The 19,550-nt window shown below is 44.9% G+C and overlaps 1 pseudogene; it reads left to right on the forward strand.

Annotated features, from left to right (window-relative positions):
• Window positions 1-682: 682 nt before the first annotated feature.
• LOC136541778 (peroxidase 70-like) lies at window positions 683-5,089 on the forward strand (annotated as a pseudogene).
• Window positions 5,090-19,550: the final 14,461 nt, after the last annotated feature.

A 19,550-nucleotide genomic window follows, 5' to 3' on the forward strand; every position in this document is an offset into this window, starting at 1 on the left:
GGGGTGCGTCCCTGCGACCGCGGTGGTGCGGAAGGTGCGAGGTGACGCGGGCGGCAGACCACGTGGAGGTCGCGGTTCGACCGGCGAGGTGGCCGTGCACCGTAGTGTGGTGGAGAGCACGTTGCAGGTAGTAATGCAGACCAGAGCTCTCTTTCCTCTCCCTGACGCTCTCACCTCCCGTGTAATGGCGGTCGGTCATCTCCGGCGACGCATCCCATCGTGAGCGCTGGCGTCCCCGGCGTGGCGTGGTCTGTCTCAGCCCCGTTGCACGTGTGGGGCCGCAGGCGTGGCGGCCTCGGCTACCGTCGCAGCGGGTGAGGGGCGCTGGGATGGCGGGGGGGGTGAGACCGGCGCCACGCACCACGCCCGCGCCAAGAGGAGGAAGGGAGGTTCGGACCGGCAGGCGGAACGCAGCCGTGAGGACTGGAGGAGAGGAACGCGCGGCGGAGAGGCCGAGTCGTCCATGAGCCGGTTTCGCGAGGATTCACGGCCGCCCGGGTTTAACGCTTAACGGGTCAGAGACCCACTATAACCCCGATCCGACGGTCCATATTGCGACTTGGCCAGATCTGACGGCTAGCGGGTTTGCGGGGTGACGTTGTCCCTATCCGTTAGCCCGCTTTTGGTGCAGGATTCGTTTTACGGAGAATGTGTTTTGTCGACCAGAAGGGGTGGTGCCATCTGGTGTCATACTGTCATGCATTATTAAGGAGGCTAAATGCCGATATTCGTTGTTGCCTATATCTATCTATAAAAAGAAGCTCTGGCCTCTTCCACTGCTCTGCAGTCTACTCCGATCCCAATTCCCAAACCAGAGTTATTGGAGGACGGTGCATACCATGACACCCCTCGACTGCGACATGGCTCCTGCAGCTTCTCCCAAGAAGCACCTCTCGCGGTCGCGGCCTCTCCCTCGTCACTGCTGCTTGATGACCTTGACCCTTGCACTGGCGACGACCGCCGCGGTGGCCAGCGCGCAGCTGTCGTCGGAGGACTACTACGACGCCTCCTGCCCCGCCGCCCTCCTCACCATCAGGACCGCCGTTTGGACGGCCGTGCTGCTGGACCACCGCATGGGGGGCCTCCCTTCTCCGCCTCCACTTCCACGACTGCTTCGTGCAGGTAAATCATCATCTCCATCTATCACCGGATCGTCGTCGTCTGTCCTGCCTAGCTATAGCTAGATGAATTCATAGTAAGTGTAGATTACTAGTAGCTAGCAGAGTGACACGGCGAGCTTCACCGCGATAGAAGTGTGTGGATCTACTACGGCTTTGTTTATATATGCACGTACGTACGGCCGGCAGGGTTGCGACGCGTCGGTGCTGCTAGACGACACGGCGAGCTTCACGGCGAGAAGGGAGCGGGGCCGAACGCGGGGTCGCTTCGCGGCTTCGACGTGATCGACAACATCAAGACGCTGCTGGAGCTGCTGTGCCCGCAGACCGTCTCCTGCGCCGACATCCTCGCCGTCGCCGCCCGCGACTTCCGTTGCACAAGTAAGCCGCCAAGCCACACCACCCGCTACCATCGATCAATCAACTGTAAATGAAGGCACACACCTCTGTAATTTCGCCTAAACTGTTTACATTCCACTGAGTTGCTTTAGATAAATTCTTTTTCACTTGCACATAATTGAGTCGGAAAATATGGGTCGAGCATGAATCTGTCAGCTAGCAGCCTATATATAACAGATGAACTGAACAGACACACAGATGATGCTCAGCTCTCCGATCGATCCACTTTCCCACACGTCGAAAGTAGAAATGAAATGCACGATTAGTTTATATCGATATCGATCATAGCTGAGGTCGATCGAACAGCTTAAAAGTGATTCTCTGAACGTGCTGGTGCAGCTGGGAGGACCATCGTGGTCGGTTCCCTTGGGCAGGAGGGACGCCACCACGGCGAGCGCGTCCCTGGCCAACAGTGACCTGCCCGGACCCACCAGCAACCTCAACGGCCTCCTCAACGCTTTCTCCAACAAGGGTTTGAGCAGCACCGACATGGTTGCCCTCTCAGGTACTACACATGCATGCACGAGGTAGCTAGAATGCATCATTTTTGACACATGTTACATGACTGCGAAGATTGAAATCTGGCCGATCTCCTTTTTCCTGCTTCACATGCAATGCATGCATAGATTAGCAGCAGGCAGGCAGGCTAAGATGGCGGATGGCACGTCCCATCATAGATCTTTGCTTCACCACACTGCATTCGGCGGTGCAGCAGATCATCCACAGCTAGCTAGCTCGAGCACATGGTATGTCCTAGTAAAAAATAAACTAAATTGCATGCACAGGCAATTGATATCGACGCGGCAGCAAACTAGATCGATCTTGCACTCGTTCCAGGCCAGGCAGTGCGACCAAATGACTATATATACTTATATATATGCATATAACCAGATCATCTATAGTCTTGCACTCGTATAGATACTGGAGCCCGGAATATAGTCATTCCTTAATCTAAGAACAGCTCTCAAGATCTCAAGTACGTACCGGTACGTACGTGCACACGTACGCATGGATGCCAGTATTTTGTTGCGTTCTGTTTTCCTTTACTCGGTAGCAACTGTCTGCTTCATCTCGACTTCATATGATTGTGCAGCGCACATCATCTATATGCATATTTAATATACATACATCGTACCAGCAAGGAAAACGCTAGCTACATGCATGACGATGCATCATTGTTCGTTTGCATGCGCGGATCAATTCAACATGGTGATGCATGGACGACGTACACTACCGCAGAGTAGGAAATTCATGATGGCCCAAAAACCGTCAGGAAAAGGCAAAAAACCGTCAGGACTGGTCGTCAGGAATCGACCGACAGGAACGACTCGGCAGGAAAGATGACTGTTTCCTGACGGCTAGCCGACATGATATATTTCCTGATGGCATTTCCTGACGGTTCTGGTTTGACCAGTCAACCCAGAAACCTGACTGTCAGGAATTCCCGACAGGAAATAGCAACCGACAGGAAATGTCTTAACCATTCCTGACATTCAACCGACAGGAAAAAATGTTCAGGCCGACAGGAAATTGAATTTGGCAGTATAAAATTGATATGCATGAGGGACATAATCTATCAGTTCTACAAATTGATTTGTCCACTCACAAGACACAGTACACATTGAAGCAACAAGTAATCCATCAAGAACATGTAATTCATCACATTCATGTGCCAAAATCCAAACACCAACATATTAGTACAAGAAATAAAGCAAGAAAGCTCTTATCAAATAATAAACTAACTGATTACTTATAGCCAGAAGAAACAAATCCTTGGTCCAGTTGATACAATTTCCACAACACTTAAATTAGCACAATATATTATGGGATCAACAGTTTGCTAGTTCTAAATCTAAACCAAAAAATAGATCTCATCAATTTTATGCAATTGTGAACATAGATCCCATCAAGAAAGGAAATAGATAGCAGATCTGAGAGGGAGAGGTTGGGAGAGAGAGATCACCTGAGTGGCGCGGGCGACGGGAAGCCCCTGGGGTCGGCGCAGTGGGTAGCAGTTGTATTAGGTCGGGGAGGCCCTTGGGGCGGCGTGCGGACATCGAGGAGCCGCTCAGGGAGGCGACGCAGGCGTCGAGGAGCCTCCCAGGGCGACGATGGCGCGGGCGTCTTGGAGCCCCTCAGCGTGGCGGGAGCCCGTTGGGGCGGGGGCGATACGGGTGATGGGGAGCTCATCGGGGCGGCGGCAGCTTGGCGTCGGGGAGGCCCCTGGGGGCGGTGGCGCGGGCGGTGGGGAGGCCCCTGGGGGCGCTGATGGTGCCAGCGCCCGAGAGCTCCTGGGGCAACGGGGAAACGCTCGAATTGGAGACGGGCGCGATAGAAGCTTGGTGGCGGCAGGTGAAGGAGATGGGGACAGGCATATGTAAGCTAGGGTTTGGTGATGTCTTATATTATTTCTCTTGTGGGACCACAATACTGTAGCGTGGGGAAAAAGGAGCGTCCTGAATTTTTTTCGCTAGGCCTTGCGCGCGAAATTTTGTTCGCCTCAGCCGTGGGGAGGACTCTTGTCGGTTGGGCCGGGCCATCGGGAGTCATGGGCCTGTTCCTGTCGGTTTCAATATTTCCTGTGGGTTTTCAGCAGCCGACAGGAATATTTTTACTCAATCTTGTCGGTTTTCAGCAACCGACAGGAGTCTGCTGAAGTTCCTAACGGTTTTAACAAAGCCGACAGGAAAAATAGAAGCTGACAGGAAAAGGCTCTAGTCTGGTAGTGGTACACGTCCTGTTGGTCTCTGTTCAAGCTAAGTCACCACCTTTCTCCTTTCTGCTCGCAACCTGGCAACAATTGGACGCGTAGGCGACTAGGCGTCACCTACCGAGTACTACGTGCATGATTATCATCGATCACGCGATCGACAGCCCAACTACCAGCTGCTTCTACCGCCATGCAACAATCATGCATGCACGCGACAGCAGAGCAAGATTTCCGTCTCCATGCATGATTGCGTTGAATGCCTCACCGCCCACGGCTCACCAAACGTTGCAGGTGCCCACACCGTCGGCCGGGCGCAGTGCAAGAACTTCCGGGCCCGGATCTACAACGACACCGACATCGACGCCACCTACGCGGCGTCGCTGCGGGCCAGCTGCCCCGCGCAGGCCGGCGGCGCCAGCGACGGCGCGCTCGAGCCGCTCGACGGCTCCACGCCGGACGCCATCGACAACGCCTACTTCGGCAACCTGCTCTCCCAGCGCGGCCTGCTCCACTCCGACCAGGCGCTCTTCGGCGGCGGCGGTGGCGCGACGGACGGCCTCGTCAGCACCTACGCGTCCAGCGCCGACCAGTGGGGGAGCGACTTCGCCGCGGCCATGGTCAAGATGGGCAACCTTAGCCCGCTCACCGGCACCGACGGCGAGATCAGGGTCAACTGCCGGAGAGTGAATTAATTAGCGCTCACAAACACATTGATTGCATTTGTGTGTATATTTTTTTTATCTTGCAAAGCGGCAGAGAATAATTGAAATGGAGTCTAAGCTCCTATGTATACATACAACTATTGTTTACTATTCAATATTATTTCGTGCATAGACGTCTGTATCTAATACTAAAGAGGCATAATTTCAGCCTAATTTTTCCGTTAGTTTTTCGTCTGGCATCTCTTCCTCTTATATAAGAAGGGGTGGAGACTTAGTCCGCACGGTACATAGCCTCGGCCCTTGGACAAAGAGAAGGAAAGAAAAAATCGGCCAAAGATCGAGATCGAATCCAAAAGATCTCTAAATTGAATACAAACATATCACGGACCAAATCAAAACTGTCTTTAGTGTCTTTAGTATGCAAATGTACACAAGCCCTACCATAAAACTGCATCACACAAACAACGTTCCTCTTGCATGAGGATCCGAAACTCATGCCACACGGACAACAGATCGACCATAAATTAAATACCGCTAGGCAATAGATCGAATCGAACTGTATAACCACTCGAAATCGAACAATGACGGAGTGCAAAGAAGGGAGGGAAGGAGAAATCCGTAACTCAAATCTTGCACAAGGATCTGAAAATCATGCCACAACAACACCAGATCGAGAGGGAGGAGAGGTGGCGCGCCGAACGAAGCTCGCCGATGTAGTGGGCGCTCGTGCACCGCCGACCGGCCTGCTGACGCCACCACCTAAAAGGTCCTAATGGCTAGAGGGGGTAAATAGTCTATTAAAAATTTGACAACAACACTAAGCCAAGTGGTTAGACAATTATGAGGCGAAGCAAATATTGCGCTAGCCTACTAAAGATGCAAGCCTCATATCCACAATTCTAGTTGCAATGATCTCTATTTCACACAAAGGCTACATCACTACTCTCTAAGTTAGTGATCTCTCAAAGACTAATTAAAGAGTCTCACTAACCAAACTAACAAGACACAAGCTAGCTCTCAAAACTAGTTATATACTAAAGAGCTTAACTACACTAGAAAAATAAATGCAAGAGAGATAGCGAGGGTTATACCGCCATGGCAAGAGATGATCAATCAATCACAATGAATACCAAAAGAATTCCTCAAAGACAAGATGACACAATGATTTTTTTCACCGAGGTTCACTTGCTTACCGGCAAGCTAGTCCCCGTTGTGGCGATTCATCCACTTGGAGGTTCACGCGCTAATAGGCATTACACGCCTAACCCGCAATCGGGTGCCGCACAACCAACACAAGATGGGGATCACACAAGCCACGAGCAATCCACTGGAGTGCCTTTTGGCTCTCTACCGAGGAAAGATCAAGAACCCCTCATAATCAGAATGATCGCAGCCGGAGACAAGCACCTTCCTCTACTCGACGATCCTCACTGCACCAAGCTGTCTAGGTGGCGGCAACTACCAAGAGAAACAAGTGAATCCCACAGCAAAATACAACCACCAAGTGCATCTAGATGCAATCACTCAAAGCAATGCACTTGGATGCTCTCCAATCTCACCAAATGATGAATCAATCAAGTAGTAAGAGTGAGAGAGGATTGGCTAGGCTCATTAGGGTGTATTCTCAATAGAAATAGCCAAAAGTATGAGCCCAAGCCGGCAAACACATATTTATCGACACTCCAAATAATAGAGTTGTTGGCTTTATTATTGAGCTGTCTGCGCACTGATCGGACGTGTCCGGTGTGGCGACCGGACGCGTCCGGTGGCTCCACGAGCCATGTGTCCCTATTCAAATGAGTTAGCCGTTGGCGTCCAACGGTCGCTTTTGCGCACTAAGTCAGCGTCCTATCGAGTCCAGAGAGCTCCTAGAGCCGCTCGGACTCGACCGGACGTGTCCGGTATTGAAGACCGAACGCAGCCCTGCATCCGACGCTCACACCCGCACGTGCCACCTGCTCAGACCAGACACGACGCTCCGCGTTAGGTCACACAAATGCACTAGGCGTCCGATCTCGTCGATTTTTACACAGAGAGGTCCAGAACCGTGAAAACCATGACCGGACGCGTCCGGTGCGGCCGACCGGACGCACCCCTACGTCCGATCCTTTGTGGATCAACTCCTGCATGCCACATCATCACGACCTGATGTATGAACAGTGAACTATCGGTGTCAGGTCACTCATCGAGCCAAAATACGATCACTTTTGCCGCTGCTGCTCAAGTCTGGGCCAAATACCGGACGCGTCCGGTCCCAATACCAGACGTGTCCGATCATCTCTGCAACACTTGCTCGACCTAGGGTAACACACCGGACGCGTCCGGTCCCAATGTCGGACGCGTCCGGTCACCCAGCGACTAGCGCGATCAACTCCTTTCTCAACACCCTTCTTCCATATTGCCAACCACAAAGTGTCTCACCATAGTGCACGTATGTTAGCAATTTTCACAAGTATTTTCAAGGGTGTTAGCACTCACTAGAATCTAAATGCATATGCAATGAGTTAGAACATCTAGTGGCACTTTGATAACCGTATTTCACGATGAGTTTCACCCCTCTTTAGAGTATGGATATCTATTCTAAATGTGATCACACTCTTTAAGTGTCTGGATCACCAAAATAAAATGGCCCTATCAAATATACATTTGCGTTAAGCCTATTTTGTTTTTCTCTTTCTTTTTTTTCAAGCTTTGAGCACTTAATCATCATCATGGCCTCCACCATCATCATGATCATTATTTATTTGTTCCACCACTTGAATTAGTACTAACCTATCTCATATAAGCTTAGAGCTAAAGATTAATATTTAGGGTTTCGTCAGTTCACCGAAACCAAGAGCTTTTACCACTGGACACCGGCGACTCTAAACGGAGGGGGCGCCGAGGTCACCTACTTGCCTCTGGATCCTAGTGCGTGGAGTGGGGGAGGAGGCGGAGCGGATGCTGTCGGCGTCGGAGGACGATGGGTGACGGGTGGATGGATCATGGCCGGAAGGATATGCGTGTGGATATATGCAGTAGAAAGATGTGGAGCAGGAGGTGCCACGTACGTATTATCTCCTCCTCTTGATTTTCCTGAATTAATCTCCTCTTGATTCGGCTTATGAAGCTATAGGCTGTCATTACGTCTCCTCTTGATTCAGATTAGAAGTAACGATTTCTTATTTTTCTATATGGTGTCATTACGTGTGGTGTCTAATTTTAGCGACAAACTAATAGTCCACACCTATTACCAGAGATTAACAAAAAATCCTAATAAAAATTTATTTGCCATGAGCTCCATTCACATGCATGTAACCAGAGTTGATTTAATACTTACTCCCTCCGTTCCAAATTATAACTCACTTTGCTTTTTTTGGTACATCGATTTTACCATGTATCTGAATATAATGTATGTCTATATACATAGTAAATTAAAAAAGTCAAAGTAACTCGCAATTTGGAACAGAGGGGGTACATGCTTATGTACATATGGTGCAAAATCTGATCGAACTAAACACATCACTCTCTCACACCCCCAACGCAAAAACAAATGAATCTCCCACGACCCCAACGTATTCGGATGCGTATTGAAGTCTAATTCTAAGATGAATTGGAATAATGACACACTCTCTCAAGGCATACAAGTTAGAGTAGCGTGTGTTTATATGTATCTTGCTGGTCTAATTCTAGGATAAATTAGAGTGACAATTGTTTAATAAATCTCTAAATTGCAAATTGGCTAGATAACTGAACAACAAGTTATGTATCCCGTTGCAATGCACGGGCACGTTTGCTAGCATATAATAATATATAGCTTCTGAACTAGACTAATCGATCCCTGTATGCTAGAGGAAGCGAAAATCATTCTCCTACACATAAACCAACTAGAATTCTCGTTACATGCATCTAGCCTTTTAGTAGGCTTTCGTCGATTGAATGACAATACGATTAAAAGTCTAATAAGTTTACTAAGTATTAAATAGGGATTTAATTACATAGACTTGGAAAAGAGAGTTGTTTTAGTATAGTTTGAAGTGTGTTAAAAGTTCAACAAGAAGGCAAACCTAATGGTATTCCATAGTGTGTTGAAATGGAAGTGAACTTGTGTGTGTTGTTGTGTTGGAAGATAATGGAACAATCTAGTTCAAGTACAAGACAATAATGTAAATTGAATTGATGAGATGACTTATGTGTCGTGGGATATCATTGCATCATATGAAGCCAAGCATATTTATGAATGATAAATGAGACATAAGGATATGCATATGGAATGGTCTCACTTTGAGAACTTGCTTTGGAAATTAATGAAGATGAAAATGGTTTTTATTGTTGTTGACACGAAAATATGGCAATGTGATCAACACGTAGCAAGCCGGAAGAATCTGCTTGATGAAGCAAGGCTAGAAATCCGCTTGGCTTCAAACACAGGACCGATCGGCTTCGAGGCAGGAGGCGTGCCAGTCAATTTGACCTTACAATTGATAAGGAGAAGATAATCAATAGTTTAAGATGGAACATGCCGGTGTTGCACTAGACAGTTCCAAATATACTGCTTTGAAAGCCAATAAATAAGGCCATCGACTAAATAGTCGATATCCAGCATATCCATGAAAGGAAGATCTTTAAATCAAGGATGATTGGCTAATATTAAATGATAATGACGTGAATCAAAATAACCGATGTTCATGAATCATGGCAGATTCATGGTGACTAATTAATCGAGACAAAAATAAGTACAATACACCCAATTATAAAGATCAATGATTTCATCTTTGAAAGCACAAGCTATCGGCTAAACAGTCGATTCAGATTAAAAGGGAGATTATAACATGTATGTAATCAACTATCTAATAAGAATAAATTTATAAACAAACTAGATTTAATCTATTAACATCATCAATGAGGTTCGACCGGATCGATTGTAGCTATGGTAACGATAATAAACTAAAACCAAAAAGCTTATAGATCTATCCATATTTTTGATAGTTTAATGGTACAAGCTATGGATGTGAAAGCATACGCAAACGGCTAAAATAGCCAATTTCAAACGTAGTAAACAAGCAAAGCACATGTCTTAACCATAAACAAACTCATTAATTAATAAATTCTAATCTAAAGTTCCATCAGTGAGGTTCAACCGGATCGATGCAGCTATGGTAATAACGATAAATCAAACTTTATCAATTAATGAATCTATCTAAAATTAATTCATGCCTTTGAAAGCGTACTATGTATAGTTCAGATCGAGATAAAAACAGCTGATCTTAACAGAACGAGTCATCAAATTTAAGATCTGATTGTGACAAAGCCAAAATACGACCAATTGACATGATATGATACCGATCTATCTCTATCTTAAACCGGATAAATTGTGATATCATTATAACTAATGAAACATTAATTATAATAAGATCGATAACTAGATGAATTGACCAAAAACAACAAGAAGAATCTTACTAATCTTAGTCAAATTCGGTAACTAGTGACCTTGCAATTAATATAAGATCGATAACTTTGATCAATATTAGTATCTACAAGAGATCAATCGGATGATGCAGGCCTTGCAAACAATGATACGAATCGATAACTAACTTATATTATAATTCACAAGAGATTAAACAGCTGATGCAGCCTTACAAACGATAATACAAGTCATGACGGTACTCACAGACAAGCCGGAGGTTGATCAACCGATGCAGCCCTGTTGTTGAAGAACTCACCGAGATCTATATTACTCCTACTCCTAAGGGTTGACGTGAAGCCGAAAAGTAAAGATTACAATTGGCCGCAACCCTTTATATTATAGGGGTGCCTGGTCTATGGCAAGGTTGGTAACTATACAAGAGTTCTATACATGTACATGCTAATTAATTCTCTCGTACATAAAGCCTAATAAATATTAATAGATTTGGCCATCAACTTTGATAACCTTCCATGATTTCTCCTTGGTTGCCTTCTCCCACGTGAACTCCAGCGCAAACAAAAAAATGTATAATCTCCGTGCAGCACATTACTCATGCACGACCAATCATATTTGGCTATGTATGTATGTATGGATAAACCGAACATGCAAGTCTAGTGTTCACATGTGCATGCATATCTCTAATCTTCTAGCTTTCCTTCTCTTTTCCCTTATCTTCACGTGAAGAATTCTTGGACACGAGGCTTCTCCCAAAATATATTAAATAATATCTCCTAACTAGTAAAGAGCTTCCTAGACGTCAAGCGTTTATCCCAAAATATACAGAATAATTCCTTTCCTCCCTTGCACGTAGATGATACACCGTGTGTAGCCTGGCAAATTAAAATATATTTTCTTTCCTGTCTCCTTCTTTGCCTCTTTGACCATTGATCAACGTTGTGCTTTGCTTGGACTCTCACTAGATTCATACTCCTAGTTTGATGCTGTATAACTTCCTATTTTGGCCTCCGCAGAATATATACAGGACACCGCCTGGTAATTTCTCCTGTTTGTTTTCGGCAGCTGTCCGAAATACCACGTATGCACGCTATCTGGCCGATTCTTTCCTTTCTAGGGTAAGCTTGCCAATTTTTGGTGTAAATAATTATTGATTCAAATCAACCTATGTCTGGGATGGCTTGAGACGGTGAAGATAGTAAGGAAAATGTTTTTGAAAGACCAAGCAAGAGTGAAGGGCAAGCGACTACTTGGGTGCTGATGGACCACGATATGATTGTGGTGAAGAAAAGGTACTTGCATTGAGTCTTAGCACTAATCAAGCTATGGGAAGGCACATCGTGAGGAGAATCAAATCATTATAGCAGGATTTATTGAAAAAGTGACTTGATGTCATAAGTGAACTCACTATGGTTGGAAATGGTTATAAATCACATGTTGAGGTGGATTTGGTCAAGAAGAATGAGACAAAGATTGTTGCAACCCTTGTGAAGACATTTTGAAAAAATGGCATATGAAGAGTCATGTAAGCTCAAAATATTGAAATAGATTTTACCTTTTATCTCGAGTATGAGTATGCTATACTGTCAAGAGGGATACAACATTAAGTGTGTTGACAAGTCTCGATGCTCAAACTAACTAAACCCAAGTGCTAACTTGAGAGAAACACTTGTCACAACACTTGCATATGGTGGTCTTAGAGCTTGTTTTTAGTTGGCACCGACAACCCTCTAAATAAGCTTTCCATAGAGTCAAAGATCATCAAAATCAGAGTTTGGAGTAAAAAGTTATGGCTGTTTTAGCTGAGCTATTCTAATTATTCCAAGTAGGGTCAGAAAGACCGATTGAATTTATTATCAAGCCTTGCAGAATTTGATTTATTTTCCTGATCAGAAATTCTAGTCAGGATTTTAGGTTTCTAGGACTTCTGGGTTGGAAATTCCAAATGAATTTTCGACCACAGAAATCGATTTATTTTCCTAGATCAGAATTTCTGATCCGGGTTTAAATTTCTGATTTATGTAACCTTTTCATGTGTAGTTGTCCTGGTTTTGAACTTACTCTCCTAGGGATCAAAATTTCTGATAGGGGTCCGGATTTTTTATCATAGGTAGAAAAGTGACATAATGGATAGCTTTGGGGATGTGTATTTGTACCCCCTTAGAGGATCTCCAAGAGCCTTTCTAAATTTCACTCTCTAAATCATCATTTGAATAGCTATTTACATAAAAATCGATTTCTATATCTTTTCACTCTCCAATAGTTTTTCTATATCTCATGCGCTCTAGAGAGTCATTCTTGTCTTCTATGTTTGGCTAACGAAAAATCTAGAATAAAAGATGGATATATTTGGATAACCATTTAGGGAACCTGTTGGAGGATAGTTTTTTACTAAAATCTTTAACCCTAGCATTTAGGAAAGATATAGAGATTCTCTTGGAGGTGCTCTACTCCCTTTCACTCCATTTGGCAACTCTAACCACGAAGAGGATGCTACCACGACTCCTATACTTCAAGGGGCTAGTGACTAGACAATCATCATTTGAAGAAAACTTAGCCCTAGAATCATCCGGTGTCGCTGTGGGATGGCATTCGACCATGCTGGCACGCTAGAGGTGGTCGATGATATACTGTTAGTGGGACAAAAGCAAGCCATCGAAGAAGCACATGACGGATATGCCGAGGAAGTGGTTTATGGTGATCTCAAAGTGAAGGTGCCCCGGGATGCGTTGCAGGAGGGACGTAGATGACGCTATTAGGATGATGTCATCGACATAGAGGAGGTAGGCGATACTGTCTCCATCTTTGTGTACAAAGAGAGATGACTCAGACTTTCAATGCGATGAAGACATTGTAATAGATGTATGTGATGAAGCGTTGGCACCAAGCACGCAGAGCCTGCTTGAGACCATACATGGACTTCTGCAGGAGACAAACATAGTCAAGACCATGAAGAAATGTGTTCTCATGTCGAGATGATGAATGGGTACCTGAGTGCAAGGCAACGATGCTAATGGCAGAATAGATAGTCGTTGGTATGACAACTAGGCTAAAGGTCTTGTCGTAGTCGATGTCATGATGCTAAGAGAAGGCACAAGCCACCTAGTGGGCCTTGTGACAAGCAAGTGTTCCATTGGAGTGGAACTTATGTTTGAAGATCCATTTGCCCATCGCAATAGTGGCATGAGGTGGTCGTAGTACAAGGCACCAAGTATTGTTGTGAAGAAGAGCTTGAAACTCGTCTTCCATGGCAGTGTGACAGTTAGGATCAACCAAGCACCCGTTTGGATGAATATGAGACCCAAATAGAGTTTAAAGACCGAAATGACACACTTTCTGAGTTTGAGGACCAGGATAACACACCCCCACAAGTTTGAGGACCGGCCATGAACTTTACTCCTCAATATATATGCATTGTTATGTATGATTTTGAATGATAAGCTGGCCTGATGAATTTTGACACAAACTATGGTCCCTATGACCATTTCCTAGGATGATTCGTGCAATGGGAAAGATGCTGATGCAGAGGTAGTTGATAGTGTAAACATGTTGATCTATATCTTGTTCTGTTGTTCAGATTTCTGTGAGAAGTATAACATCTTGTCCTAGTCCATGATTTTACATTTTACAACTGAACCGTTACTTCCCATTTACTTTCTTCCTGCGTTTTGTGTTCTAGTATTTTGTTTCTTTTACTAGCACTCTTTGATCATTTTCGTCAGATCAGGAAAAAAAGCTTTTCCATTGGCTAACAATTGTCGGAGACATAGAGGTTAACCATGCAGCCACTAACGAGTTGATAGCATCCCAAGATTTCCATTCATTACTTGATTTATCCTATGGCTCAGGCATTTCTCCATTGACAAAGACTTCAAGTTTCCTAGCTTTCAGCAACAACAATGCTCTCCTAGACCATGCCAAATATTTTTTTATGCCTTCCAACTTGATGTCGATTGGCATCAATTCCAGTTTTTGGCTTGTGTCTGAGCATGGCACGACTTCTTTACTCGACGATGAAGCTTCATCCTTCTTTGTCGTCAACAATTCAACCAATTTTCTGAGAACCTGCTCAATTCCTTGATTTGTTCCCGATTGCCTAGGTGCTCTAGCTAGGCTTCTTGTATTCACAAGTGCTTCAAGATGCAGCAGCAAGAAAGCAGCAGCACCTCCAGTCTTCTTGCCTCCAACCAAGATCCCCTTCAAATCCCATGCAACAGCCAAATCCACTACTAGGAACAGTACACAAGGAACCTGCTGCAATCCTTCCTCCTCGCTTGCACAATCTTTCCTGCACTGCTTTCTTTCGTAGTTTCTCCGACAACAATCCACCCATGCTGCTCCAATCGAGCACCACCACACAGGCCCTGCACACTTTCGTCATTGCACGCTCGTGCTTGCAGCCCAGCCGGACGTCGATGCGCCGGTGCTGCCTTGACCTACGGACTATGGTCCACTAGCTCCACCACGCGCTCCCGAAGTTCCAGAGCAGCGGTCCTTCTCCTCGAGGTACACCGCCCCGCCTCTGCTCCTTCACCACCTCACCTCTACAGTAGCAACACACGCGAGCAAGTGCTACTGCCGCTCCTCTAGCACTACGCGATGCACGTAGCAGCGTGCCTGCAATCACTGCTGTCGCTCCTCTGGCCTTCCATGATGCTCAACGGGACACTCTACGTACCGCCATCTCCATTGGCGCTCTCTCAATGGCTCTGACACCATGTTGACTCAGATGGGGAAATTTCTAGAATCTGTCAATGATCCCTTCTCAGCCCTTCACTATATCTTTTATGTCTTTTACAATATAGTTCTTGTAGGGTCATATAATTTACAAACACACCAATCTCCATATATAACAATAGTTTTTAAATCATGTAGGAAACCTTTAGCAATAAAATTGGAGATAATCATCCTACCTTGGTCATCCACATCCTTGTAGCTTTTTCTTCGGATGACAATTGATTGTAGTTCAACCTTAGTATGGATAAAACATTATCCAAAAATGCAGCATTGGCTCTGATGTCAACTTTAGCAATCGCTTCCCAATCAGCTAGTCTCTCCTTTGTGCTCATAAGGCTACTCATTACTCTCAATGCTTGAGGTAGACCATTGCACATTTCAACAATTTTCCTACCAAGCAGCACAAATTCTTCCTGGTCTTGTATCCTATGGGAAATGCCCTCTTAGAGAAAACTTCCCATGACTCATGCTTTGTTAGACACTGCAACTGATATGCTTGCAATGTACTCACTATAGAGGCTAAAGGCGTGCTCCTACTGGTGAGTAGTATAGAACTTCCAGGCCTAGAAGACGAGCATAGAGCTGGCTTTAAGTGTTCCTCAAGCAGAATGTCTCCAGCAGCAAAATCATCAAGAACTAACAACAAACTTCTTTGAGAGATGGATTTACCAAGACCCTTTTGCAAACTGTTGGTTTGGCCAACAAAAGAGAGAGTGAAGGGTGAGAGAAAGAGAGAGAGAGTTGAACTAGTGATCCAGCCAAAGGTGCCTCTCCACCTTTTATAGGAGAGGTGGGAGAGAAGATTCTCTTTATGTGTAGCACCCGATTTTAAGAACAAAACCAGATACGCACCATATGTGAGCCTAGGAAGTCAAATCTCATATATAGCTATCAAAAGACAATGCTTAATATAACGTATTATTACAAGAGATATAACCGTAGATAGCACACAGCGGAAAGACAACTCCGATCTTTAGGTGAAGACTCCAATTCCACTGGGACAACTGACTGGTTGATCACAAGCCTAATTCCTCCAAACTCTAGCAATATGGTACCCATCCGGGATTTTTATCTAAATATTTGAAAAGTAAAGCAAGCGTAAGTACATGTCGTACTCAACAAATATAACATGGGGTTCATGAGGCTCAAAAGGCTGACACTGGTTTAACTACGATTAGCTTTTAATGAGTCATGATTTTAGCAATTGGGTGGCAACAAGTTTATCCACAAGCCCACATAAACACATGATAATGTAAACATGAACAATGAATAGCATAAACAGTAATCATTAGTGAACATCTTTATCATCAGTGTTCATCATCTATTCCATAAGGGTCCAAGGCCGCTCGTGATTATGAGCATGGCTGTTATAACAGTTTTACACTCTGCAGAGGTTGTACACTTTCACTGTGAGTCGTGATTTACCCTTTCGCCCGAGGTGATCAGCCTCTTAACCCACTACCAAGGAAGATCGGCAGGGTTCACTATGAAGCCTTTCAAAGGTTCCTCTAATAAGTTACGGCCGCTAAGGATTCCCCATCAACCAGTAAGATCCCTCCCCCAAGGGATGACTAAGGAAACCAAAGTGCACTCCCTTGGCACGCCAAAATCAAACCAATTGGAGCCCCTCTTGCGCCATAAAGGTAACCACTAACAAGTTAGAAAAGATTCTCATACTTGACTAAAGCCAGAGCCATGTAGCCCTCACAGCTATACTGTATGTCCCGGATATTCGCTTACAGATAAGTCCTTAGGGAGAGAAATCTGAAGCATTTAGAAAGTAGCTAAACACTCCAGCCCTCTATTTCTAAGTTGCTAAAAAGTCATGTTTTAATATTTATTGCATATACCATTAGTCAAGTTACAAGATCATGACTTTGGTTGAGCACTAGAATCATACTATCTAATGCATAAACCCATAGGAATCAAGGTACAAGATAACAAAGTACTAGGAAATTCTTAGTGGTAGTCAAGGTTGACACATGCAGCATGAATTAAATGATTAAAGGTGTATAGGTCAACAAGGATGATCCCATGCTATACTTGCCTTAAACTCTGATCCTTCTTCTATTGAATTGTAACCTCAAAAAAACTTCTAATCACCAACTTCTTTTATATCACCAACACAAAGCTCCCCGACTGGACATGATCATAAAAGCACCACACAAGCATCCATGCAATCATACACAAAGCAAACAATAGAACTAAATTAGAACATTAAACCAACATAATAAAACAACAAGTAAAAGGGTTTTAAAGATGTTCTACATGTTACTACGAACACACAGACGTGAAAAAGCACTTTAATCGGAGCTATAACGAAAAAGTTATGAATTAAACAAGATTTTCTTTAATAAAATAATAGATTAAATCTAACCTTGAATTCCAAAAGTTGAAAATATATTTAACAGTAGGATGAACATGTAAATTACGCAATTACGAATCTAACGCAACTTGAACAGGTCAAATCAGAGTTGAAACAGAGAAGTTATGGCCTAAAGAAAATAGTGGCAAAACTGTAAATAGATGAAAGCGTATTTTAGATCTAACCGAAGAAACTGCGTTTTCAAAAGAAGAAAACGTATTTTGAATCTAACAGAGGGAATCTACGCTTTCCAGAAAGAGAACGTATTTTGTACCTAATCCGAAGGAAACTACGTTTTCAAAAATAGAAAACGTATTCTGGGGAATACACTTTGGACCATGGGTTTAAACAAGGAAAATTTTAGGGGCTCTTTAGCAAAGTTACCAGCTGAAGGGGTACCGACCAATCTCAGCCATTGGATCAAGGATGGGTGGCAGAGATTAGATGGGAGGAGATGAGTGAGGAAATGGCCGCCAGAACAGTAGGGCCGACACGGTGGAGCCATGGTCGGCGACCGCAGAGCTCATCGGCGTTCTTGGAGAAGAGCCTGCAAGCCATGACAGCATGAAGAGAGGGCATCGAAAGAAAGAGGAAGTGAAGGCGAGCTCACCTAGGGGGTTATTGTCGGCGGTGGAGGCACGGAAGAGGCGCAATGTCGGATGGGCAGTCGGTGAGCACGGCAGCTAGGGTTCTATGGTGGCGCTGCGAGCTCTAGCGAGCTTACGACTGTGCTAAGGGTTATGCGAGGGAAGTGCGGGCTCGGTATTTAAGGCCATGGAGACGTGGGGCGCACGGCACGACGCGAAGGCAAGACGAACGTGGACTCTGGAGCGACAGAGAGAGTTTAGGAAGGGGACAACTAAAGGTGGAAGACGACATCGCGCTGACACACAGGGCCTGTCTATCAGTGACACCAAGTGAAAGAGAGGAGAGCATGGGCAACGCGATGCTGGGCCAGCCCACGAGCGGAGCGCGAGGAAGTAGATGGGTTGCGCGAAGAGGAGAGCTAAAGCAGCCACGGGGAAAAGGAAAAGGCCAGTGGGCACACTGAGCTGCGGAGGAGACAGGAAGCAGGTTGCACAGGGAAAAAGTGTTGGGCCACTTGGGCCAGAAGCCGAGAAAGGGAAAGCTTCCTTCTTTTTCTTTTTTCCCAAGCTTTTTCCAAACTCATTTTCAAAAGCAATTCAAATCATTTTAATTTAAACAAAGTCACACATTCCAATAAATCCAATGCACCAACATGTATGCACAAACAAGTTGCTAAACCTTATAATCAATTTTAATTTTAATGAAAAGATTTGTTTTCCTATATTTTCATGAACACATAAATACAAAATTAAATCACTTTAACTCTATTTCGAAAAGAGCAAGTTTTAGGGTGTTACATTATGCCCATGATAGGGTTTGTATTTATAGAAATCACACTAGAGGCTATAAATGGACCCCTAGTGTGGTTTGTATTTAAAAAATGCCACTAAAAGCTACAAATAGCCCCCCCCCCCAAATATTATTTTGTGAGCCCTAGGCTATGTAATTGGGCCCTGAACATGATAATGGGGGTCCCCAACATATGATGTACCCCCAACAGTAGCCCCTCAGCTATTCGGTTTTGATCGAAAGTACAAGACCTAATAGTTGAATACAACAAAGTGTGGCCCAATTACAACTTAGACTCGACACATAACTTTTGTCTTTTCATATCTCTAGTTAGCCTTCGGTATGTCTTTGGCTAATCTTCGGCGGCTGTCTTCGCTCTAACGTCAAAGATCATGTCCTTAGTAGCTCGCAACTTTGACCTTGAGCCCTTTGTATCCAGTTTTCGCGATTCAGCTTTTGCCAAAGACACTGATGTAGCTGATGCGGGTGAAGTAGTTGATGTAGGCGAAGTAATATGTAGATGATCGCGATATGTCTTCAAGCTTTCACTCACAGGCGCCAGGCAAAGCTTTTGTCTTCGGGCAGATTGCTTGCCCAATGCGTTCCTCACCAACCCCTCTTGGCTGGTGCTTGAGCGAAATTCTCTCAAAGATGTTGGTGACGGTCATCCCACTCCAAAAATTGGGCGAAGGCAAAGTCAAAGATGTCAATGGGGACACCTTGCCAAACTGTTGATGAAGTTGTTGTTGATGGCGTCGATGTTGTTGGCGTGATCCCTTGT

The sequence above is a fragment of the Miscanthus floridulus genome, chromosome 1 (assembly GCF_019320115.1).
Source record: "Miscanthus floridulus cultivar M001 chromosome 1, ASM1932011v1, whole genome shotgun sequence".
In the NCBI taxonomy this organism is placed as follows: Eukaryota; Viridiplantae; Streptophyta; class Magnoliopsida; order Poales; family Poaceae; genus Miscanthus; species Miscanthus floridulus.